Source organism: Lissotriton vulgaris, chromosome 2_1 (genome assembly GCF_964263255.1).
Source record: "Lissotriton vulgaris chromosome 2_1, aLisVul1.2, whole genome shotgun sequence".
NCBI lineage: Eukaryota > Metazoa > Chordata > Amphibia > Caudata > Salamandridae > Lissotriton > Lissotriton vulgaris.
Window position 1 is genome coordinate 982,493,057 of NC_141687.1, and position 10,041 is coordinate 982,503,097.

A 10,041-nucleotide genomic window follows, 5' to 3' on the forward strand; every position below is an offset into this window, starting at 1 on the left:
GCGCGTGGTCGCTGCGCGTGCGCGCAGACTCCGCCATAAATGGCGAGGAGGGAAGAGCAGCTGGGAGGAGGGAGCGGGGTGGCGAATGGGAGAGGGGAGAGGGAACAGAAGAAAAAGGGGGCGGGCCGTGGGGGAGCAGCAGCAGGGAGCGGGGTGGAACAGCGGGAAAAGGCGGTAGAAGCGAAAAATACAAAATCAAGGGCACAACAGTGAAAGTAGGCAGATACTGGTACTAACGGAGGAAAGACCAGGGGGAAAAGAAGGAACCTCGACTGCAGGGGCAGCGACGAGAAAGCGGCGGCAACAAGGGGGACCGGGTAACCTCAGGAGGAGCAAAAACGGCGGGTGGAGGGACAGGCACTGACGAGGACAGGCTATAGGTGTCACATTTGCGAAAGTTATAACTATTGGCAATGTAAATGACAAAACTATTAATTTTGCTATTTTCAAAAACAAAACATAAATAAAAAATGTGTCATTTACAATACCAATAGCTCAAACTTTCCTAATGCGAGACCTATTGCATTGCAAATGATTGTTTGACATGCCAGGACTCGAGTAAGAGGATTGAGAAGAACATGGCAGTGCAAGCAAACCCGCTCTATTGACTCCCAATGGAATAAGGACAAAACAGAAAGTGCGTCTTAATATGCATTAGAGTTACTGAAGTGAGAGCATAAATACCAGCACAAGGCTTCTCTCATTCCCCCCTCAAGGAATCCCAAACCCTGCAACACTTCACAATCCACCAGTGGAACCTCAAATAGATCCAAAACGTCAGCTGATCCAATGAAGTTCATGGTTTTGTTTCCCTGGAGCACTCTTGATGCTCATTGGGCGCGCAACTAAACCACCTGTAATCAATATTTTGGTAGCCAAAAAGGACAATGGTTGTCGATTCTCTGGAAGCCCCTTCTTTCCTTACATCAGCTGCCATGAGTGGTTTCTGCACCAGAGATCTAATGGCCCATCCTTACTGTTTTCCTCCCCAAATTGTATTCACGATATATATTTTTTATTGGTAAAATAGCACTTTTAAGTGTTCAAATGGTGATATGTTTTTCACGGCACGAAATACATTAAATTAATACTTTAACTATGGTGATACATTTCAAACAGTTTAACACTTCACGCTTGGCTTTAAATGGGCCCCTCTCCAGCCGGCACCAACTACCTGTCATGTTTTTTTTTGCCACACGAGAGAGGAACTTTGATATAGGAATATGGTACACGCTGGTAGTTTACCTATGATTTTTTCCCATTCTGTACGGCTGAGGAGATTAAGGTTGCATTAGTTCGTATAAGTCTATATAGCCACACTGTTTCTAAATTGGTCTTCACGGGTATATATCTTTAAAGCAAATGTGCAAATGCACTAATGTGTTTGGAATTGTGCGCTTGCAATAAGCCCGTCAGTCCCGCTGAAGAAGACAGATAAGTCTATTAATTATTGTCTCTGGCCGGTGCAGCACTATTGTCTGTGCTGTCAGCAAACCGCAAGGTGCAAACATCCCATCATGCGGTGGGCGGGGCCTAAAGAAGACAATGGCGCGGCACACATTTCTTAATGTGTTTATCGGAGGTCTGTCATCGAGTAAAGAAAGCATATCACAACAATTAAATACTCAAACAGGGAGATGGTGGAAGGAAAGGCCACAGTGGAAACATCCTCGTCCCCTTCACACTTTTGCGAAGTAGAAAAAAAGGACCAATCAAGAGTCAGGCGAGGGCAATTTCTTGTCGTGGAGAAGAATGTCGGCGAAGTTTACTGGTTAACATGTTTTTAATCTAAAGTGTTCGTAGGGCAATCAAGTTGGGAATTTAGGAGACAAAATACGGGTCAAAGTTTAATATAAGCTGGTTCGGCGGGGCTTATACATTAAAAGGACTCTGCACTGCGATTAATGTTTCACCTGTGCCCATCTTTTCGGGTGTGTTTCGTAAGCGGCTTCTGGGACTCGCATCAAGATGCAGGCACCGAGACCAGTTCTGTGCAAAGCTGTGGTGGAGCAGTGGAACCACAGCGCTGGGCCTTGTGCAGTGTATGGCACGGGTGCAGTGGGCCTCAATGCAAGCATAACCCCCACCCCCAAAGTCAGTCAGGGTAGCAAAATCCAGAAATGATCAGGTTTCAGTAGGCCCCTGAAGCCTCTGGCCTCCCATGACCAGTGCACCTGCTGCATAAAACGATGACGTGTAGCCGCACAAACACCAGGGACGACAGAAAGCCAAATATGTTTTTTCCGAAACGTGCTGTCTGAAAGCGAAGCTCAAACTGAGGGAAGTATTGCAATTCAATGGTATAACTTTATGCCCCGCGGGGGCTTAAAACAGGCATTCTGCCCTGCTCTGAGGCAGTGGAAGCCATCATAAGGCTCCTGGGGCCTCATTTATGAGCCCTTGCGTCACTTTTACGCCGCCGGTGCGTCACTTCTGTGACGCACCAGTGACGCAAAAAATGGGCCTTGTTGAGTCATATTTACAAAGTGACGCATCTAGGTAGATGCATCACTTTGTAAACCCCTGCGCCACATTATACCTGCGCCAGGTATAATGTGTGCAAGGGGGGCGTATTGACGCAAGGAAAGGTCGTAGAAGTGACGCAGGGAAATATATGAGATTTCACTGCGTCACTTTTAGGACACCGTTGCGTCAAAATCCTGCGCCTGCCTCACAGCAGGCGTAAGACTGACGCAGGACCTTTCACATGGGGCTTGCCCCATGTGAAAGGACGCATTGCTGGATTTGCGTCACTTTTGTGACACACTCCAGCAATGCGTCACTTTTGCGCTTACAGATACGTCAGAAATACGGACGTATCTGTAACTCCTTGCGACATGATGCGTCATACATTAAATAGGACGCATCAGGAATGTCGCAAGGAGTGCGCACTGAGAAGTGACGCATTGCTGCTTTCACACAGCGATGCGTCACTTCTCATAAATGAGGCCCCAGATGTGTTTTCATGCCTTATGTTCACGCCAGAAGAAAAATCAAGAATAGCATACATAACTACAATTTGTCACCCTTGTGCACACATTCCTGTGACGTTTCCCACACTTTGCAATGAGCTGGTGGCAACATCAGATGGAGTGAGCACAGTTTGCACAATGCTCCTTATAGATGTTAGTATAAATCGTTATTGAATGTCAGAACTGCACAAAACCAAGGCGGCCTAGTATTGATGCCACCACCTCCCTCTTTCTTACACCGCCCGTACTTCTGGTCTCTTTATCTCACGATTGCAGGTTGTTTTTAATGTTTGCTTCACCCCTCTATTTTCCTATTTTTTTCTCATCCTTATTCTTTCGAACTTTACGCCATTCTCTGGGTCAAAGTCTGATGATATATCCAGGGCACAAGTCCTAAAAAAAGAAGTGAGGGGACGCTGACATCACGACAGGAAGTGACATCACGAAAGGTGGCTTGCACCATCAGACTCATTGCCTCCCCTCGCTCACCCCTTAGATGCGACTGCATCAGAGAAGCCAGCGCGTGAGCAGCATTCTGAATGAACTCCGATCTCGCCCCAGAGAGGCCAAAGAGTGAATGTGTGGCTCCATTTGCTCCAGTTATCAAGCTCCTGGAAAAATAAGTGGGGGGACGCCGTCCATCCACGTGGTACCCCGACTCGAGCCCTGGATATATCCCAGTGACCAAAATGTTGGTGGCCACCACCTGCAACCAACTTCAGGGTTGGTATAAAGAATGCACACACATAAACACAAGAGAACAAACTGAGATCACATCCTGTTAGATAAATAGACATTTTGGGTCCCCAGGAATTAATGAAGAAACTCAGCCGTGACCTGTACAGGTATGCACAGTGGTGCCGGGGTTGGATGGGGAGGGGGTGTTGACGGATGACGACCAGGAAAAATTATGTCCCCACTGCCCCATCGCCAGTACCTGCTCGGGCCGCGGCTTAAGAAACTCCACCCATGGAGGTAAGTCATAGGGGGAGGAAAGAAAGGAGGAAGTGTGTGTGGGGTAAGGGAATGTGCTGGTAAGACTGCCCACTCGCCTGTCGCTCTGTGGGAGATACAGACAGACAGACAAATTAAGCATTATTTGACATTTAAAAAAGTAAAACTGGCTTGATCATCTTTTAAAGAATTTTCTGAAGATTAGGCAGTTTGCTGTAGCCTTAAGGATGGCTTAAGGTCAGTACAGATTCTGGTACTGGGATCATGGATATGAATGCTTCATTGCAATGCAATACAATGATCCTGAATAACCACCCAAATGTAAGGAAACAATTTGGTTTCCCACATTTGTGAAACTAGTGAGTTTCTGAACATAAAATGTTGCCAACTTGGTAGGATAATTTGGTAAAGCATTACATCAATTACTATCTCGTTCTAAATAGCACAAGATCACTCACATTGAGGCAACACATGACATAAGATCTCCCCATTTCAGGATAAGTAGTACAGTTTTCGGATTGATAATTGATATAACAATAGCCAGTCTTTGGATTCATACAATGCTTATAATGAAAACATAGAACTGCAGGTACCCTGTACCAGAGTACCTCTTTGTTTCAGAGAAGTGCTGGTACTCTCAAATTAAAGCTATTACGACTCTCTTGAGAAGTGCAAGTACTCTCCCTTTCAAAATAAAAAAGTGTGGGTACTCAGTACCGGGCAGTACCAGCCTATTTAAAGCACTGGATTCATATAATATCAACCATTACTACTTAGAGCATAGACTTGTTCTCCTCTGCTTGGGATCATAAGATGAGTATTGATAAGTCTGAAAATGAGCACAATTAAAATAAAACTTCCCAGAAGCTTGATGTGATGAATAAATTATGCAAGGCTTTCATAAAGAGTGGAATTCTATAACCTTATGTAATTTTTTGGCTCTGTGTGGTTGTTCTGTGATTAAACCAATGCCTACAGAATTTGCTAGAAACAGGCACACTAGGACATTATATTTGGGCTCATCTGTTTTACTTAGAATGTTCTCTACTTAAAATGGGAACTAACTAAATGTCCTCTTTTTGTTTTGGTAATAACTTTGATGCAGTTGAACAAATATGCATGAATCTGGAAGACAATTAGCCCATGTGGCTAAGTTTCAGCATTTCTGGATTTGCGCAGTACTGTCCAGGGGAAAAGTTTCAGTAGGGAGTGGAGTGTCCCAAGGGGGCGTGAGGAGACCAAAACAATTGTGTTTCGTATTCAAGTTCCAAAGGCACCAATGGCTGGCATAAAACTACAACTTTACTTAGAATTTGGCATTTTGCAAGTTTGGTGTAAAGTTGTTCAGCATGTTTTGATGTATTTGATTTTAAAAATATGTTGGTGGTTTGAGGGTTTCCTCAATTATTTATCCCGACTGCTATAGAACAATTTTATGTTAAATAAAGTGTTTTAGTGTTATTTAGCAGCTCCATTTTTATCTGTAATCATAATATATATGAGAATCATATTCCTCCATGTTTAAACCACTTCCTAATGTTCTTATTACAGTCTAGTTGTGAATTCACTAGTTACCTGTAACAAGACAATAGGGTAACTGTTTCGTTGTAATAAGTCATTACAGTTGACTTAAGACGTCACAATGTCTGCAGCCAAAACCACAGCGTGAAAGGAAGGAGCAACATTACAACTACTATTAAAACAAAAAAGGGAACTAGCATTTCAGCTCTTTCGAACAGTATTTTTTCTGAAAAGTACAGTTGCTAGCAGAAAGGAGCCATTTAATGCAAGCCCTTTTTTGTGCTTGGTGATAGTTTATTCATTAGACAAAAGCAGGATGTGTTTTTTAATGTTACCACTCATTATAAACTGTTGCTGTTTCAGAAAGTGACATATTAAACTGCACTTAGGTTTTGCGACCAATTTCCAACAGTATATTGGTGTGTTTAATTTTGTACTACAGATTTCGCATTTATTCCACATGTTTGCATCCATCGTTGGTCATATGAAGGCTCAAGAGACCAAGAAGTTAACGTTTTTTAAGGGAAGGGCTCTGGTTTGATCATACGTTATAAGGAATGAAAACCCACCTAAATAAGTTAAACGGAGTTTACAAGTCATCTCACAGTTCTATGGCTTTACAAAATAGAATCATGGAACTCCTTGATGACTTGCCATAATCTTATGATAATCCCATATAAAATCACGTGGAAGGTCCATTTTTATGGGAACCATTTTATTATTTTTCTGGGTAAAAAGATCTCATTTTGAAAATAATTCGTTGTTTTACTGCGAGTAATTTTATTTCCCGTGTTTGCTTTATAAAGCAAATGATTGTAGCTGTTATGGCCTAGACAACATAACCTGTCTCAGATACATGTACATCTAAACATTCAGGTTTTTGGCTCAACAACAAAATAGGTATTGACGGTAAAAGTGTTTCACTACCAAAAGAACATCTCGTATGGCCTGATTTGAGGGTAGGCAGTAGTGTCCTTCTCTCTCACCCCTGTCTTATTTGTAGTGTTGCATATGTGGGTTTGCCCAACAGAAATACTATTACCAACTCCTGCAGTGGGTGAACCATTGTGCCTAGTAAATGCCTGTGGAATTGGCTTTGGAGGAGATAGAGGGTAGACCCATTTTAGGCTGCCAACTCCGATAACACGTGCATTGCCTTTTTTTCCTGCCGAAACCATCATATTTGCCACAGTAGTAAGGAGAGCAAATATAAGACATGAAAGAGTGGTGGGAGGATTTGTTGCAAACAGCCTAAACCTCTGGCAATCCTCTGGGTAGCATACATTTTTAATGCACTGGACCAAATTAGACCCACAATATGCCTATCTTGAGATAAAATATAGCGCTAAGTGATGAATTTTTATTTTGTGTAATCACACAGAATTTCAGTCTATATATAGGAACAGTAGTAATAGCGATGACCAAATAGCAATTTTTTGCGAATCGCTTTTTGGTAATCTCTATTACTAATATACAACGGGGTTATCTAGCTCCTATTCCATAAATAGCACTTAGCAGTAGGTTGCAAATAGACCTACCTTATGAACATTAATTTTTGTAGATCGCACTTGTGACCCACTAGGATTTGCTGCCATCACAGTGATGGTGGCCTGCTCGGGTCCGCAGACCACCATTCTGTGATTGATTTTAAATAAAGCAATCATTTTTTTGTAAATGGAGTCCATTTTCCTTAAAGGAAAATGTGATGCATTTAAAAAGTAAACATGACTAGTTTCATTTTTATTTTTCATCTTAAAAATATTTTTCTCAACATTCTCACAGGGGTGAAGTGGTGGACCCCTTTCCATTTGCGAACAAGCTACCACCATGTTTTGTGACCGCATATGTGTCACAAAACATTCATATATCCCATTCTGATTCGGTATTCGGAAGGGGTGCCCTAAAAACGCCCCTTCCAAATACTGAATTGGTACGTATTTGCAATTCCAAATAGCAGTTCAGTAACATGTTACCAAATCGTAATTTGGGATTAATACATACCAAAATGCATTTTTGCAGTCGGAAATGCCCGATTCTCTGAACCAGACAGTTTGCGACTACAAAAATGCCCTAAATGTCATATTTTGATATTTGAAAGTAATTACACAAAAGCAAACTGAGTGAATTTTGCACAGCGCTCATGAAAATGCCACTGAAAGCCTGGGTTGTCGCTCTACTGGGCGATTCTGGACATATGATACATGCTTGGCCTAAACATTCCCTCAAGGATTCGCATAAACACCTGAAACAGATCAGAGTGGTTGTAGGATGGTTCCCTTAAATTGGATAGTCTATGAGTGGTTCAGACAATAATTTTTTTACCTGTAGACCGCCTTGAGAACTGGAGAAGAAAGGACAATTAATGTTTGGGCCTTGTTGGATGGTAGAGCATGAGGAATGTTAATTGATCAATATTGCGCTCTTAAGAACTGTATCTTTAAGAGAGCTTAACAGATGTCTGAAGTAGTCCAACATGTTGACTGTATGCCATTGGCCCCTGGGCCAGTAGGGGAAAAGTCTTCATTACCATTACAGTTCTCTTTGGACATCCTAAAGAAGTGCATTTTTGTGGTCTCCCGGTTATGCTGTGATTTGTGAAATTCCTGGAGTAAGGAGGCTCAATCCATGTGTCAATTGGACTGCTAGATCAACATAACTATCAGCACAGTTTTGCCATTACTATTTTAATGCTCGAGGAACTTATTGTTCACCTATCGGAGAATCAAAAGATTCCATAACTATCACAAAATGTAAGTATTGGTAGTATTTCCTCTGTCAATTCACAAAAAGATCCCTGTACCAAGGACAGATAGTATTGTCTATTTACTAAACATGAGTGTACACTGTTCTGGAAATATTACTACAATGTGCCAGAAACAACCCCCTTTCTCTTCACAGTGAGGTGTGTTTTCTCTAATGTCTTTCTCTCCACAACAAACCACTGTTTGTATCTAAAAACCTAAAGTTTCAAGGTGGCAATCAACTCAACATGTCCAACAATGTCTGCCCTCAATCAGACAGTACATCCACCCACAATTAAACAGATGAAGTAATGAAAAAAATGTGTGGTGGAAAGGAAGGCAGTATGCAGATTACTTTCTCCGTGAGTCAGTGGTGAATCAACGGTCCTTTGTTAAGGACACCACTGATGTGCTTAACATCTTGGAAAGCACCCCGTACAACCCCAGTTCTCAGTTCTCAGTGACTATCGATATTGAGTCCTTGTATACGAGTTTCCCCCAGGATGCGACGTTGGTGGCAGCGGCTCGCGCACTGGGGGATTTCGAATGATTCTATGATGTTCCACAATCATTCGTCATGGAATGTATTGAGTTGGCACTCACCCGAAATTATTTCGGATACAAGGACCAACTCTACTTGCAAACCTCTGGAACATCTATGGGGGCCACTATGGCCCCCAGCCTGGCATGCATATATGTAGGCCGTTTTGAGGAGCACATCGTCTATCCTGATACCAACCCCTTCCAGCAGCACATTTGCCTCTGGAAGAGATATATAGACGATGTGCTCTGCATCTGGTCAGGCACTGAGGAATCCCTGTTGGAGTTTTTGACATGGCTGAACTCACAGGATCATAGTTTGAGATTTACTTGGTCATACAGCCATACCACTGCTGTGTATCTGGACCTTGAAATTGAGTCATGTGTTGAAGGTGGCCTCAGCACTAGGGTGCATCAGAAGCTCACCGACAGAAATTCGCTTCTCATGTACGAGTCATATCACCCTAGAGCCCTCCGTGACAATCTTCCGGTGGGTCAATTCTTAAGGTATCGGAGGAATTGTTCTACTACAATGGGCTTCTTGGAACAGTCGGTTGATTTGACCAGGAAACTTGAACAACGCAGCTATCCCCATAAGGTGGTCAAGAATGCGAGAAAGAGGGCACTCAATACACCACGGAGTGTCTTGCTCGAACATACTAACAGAGAAAGAAAAGACTGCCTCCCGGTGGTGATGACTTTTGACCCAATGGCAACAAAAATCAGACAGTCTATTAGAAAACACTGGGACTTATTGTCCAATAAGGATTTCTGTATGCCACCACCAAGATTTGCCTTCAAAAGGTCAGGCAACTGGAAGGATAGGCTTGTCCATATCCGTGCTCCCTTGCCTTAGAGAAGTGACCCGACGACTGTACCCAATGGGCAGTACCCGTGCGGAATGTGCTCGGTCTGTCCGCTAACGATGAAAAGTAATAGCGTGATTTTGACATCAGGGAAGGAATGGTTCTTGAACCACTTTAGCAATTGTAACACTGCTAATGTGGTTTACAGATTACTGTGTTGCTGTGGTCTCCAGTATATTGGTCTGACCACACGAAAAATTAAAGTACGCAAGTAAGCGAAGTAGTGTGGCTCACTGGTTAGAGGCGGCAGACCCGAGAGCAGAGGACGGCCCGGGACCAGGGTTCGATTCCCGGCGCGGCAGGTTTCTGGACCAGGGTCAGCGGACTCGATAATTCTTTCGCCTCGGTGCCCACTCTGATCAGCGATCACACTCGGCAACTCTAGGCATTAGCTTGCCTCATCTTCACTAACGGCCCCACCAGACCGCCGGGGATGCCTGGTCTCAC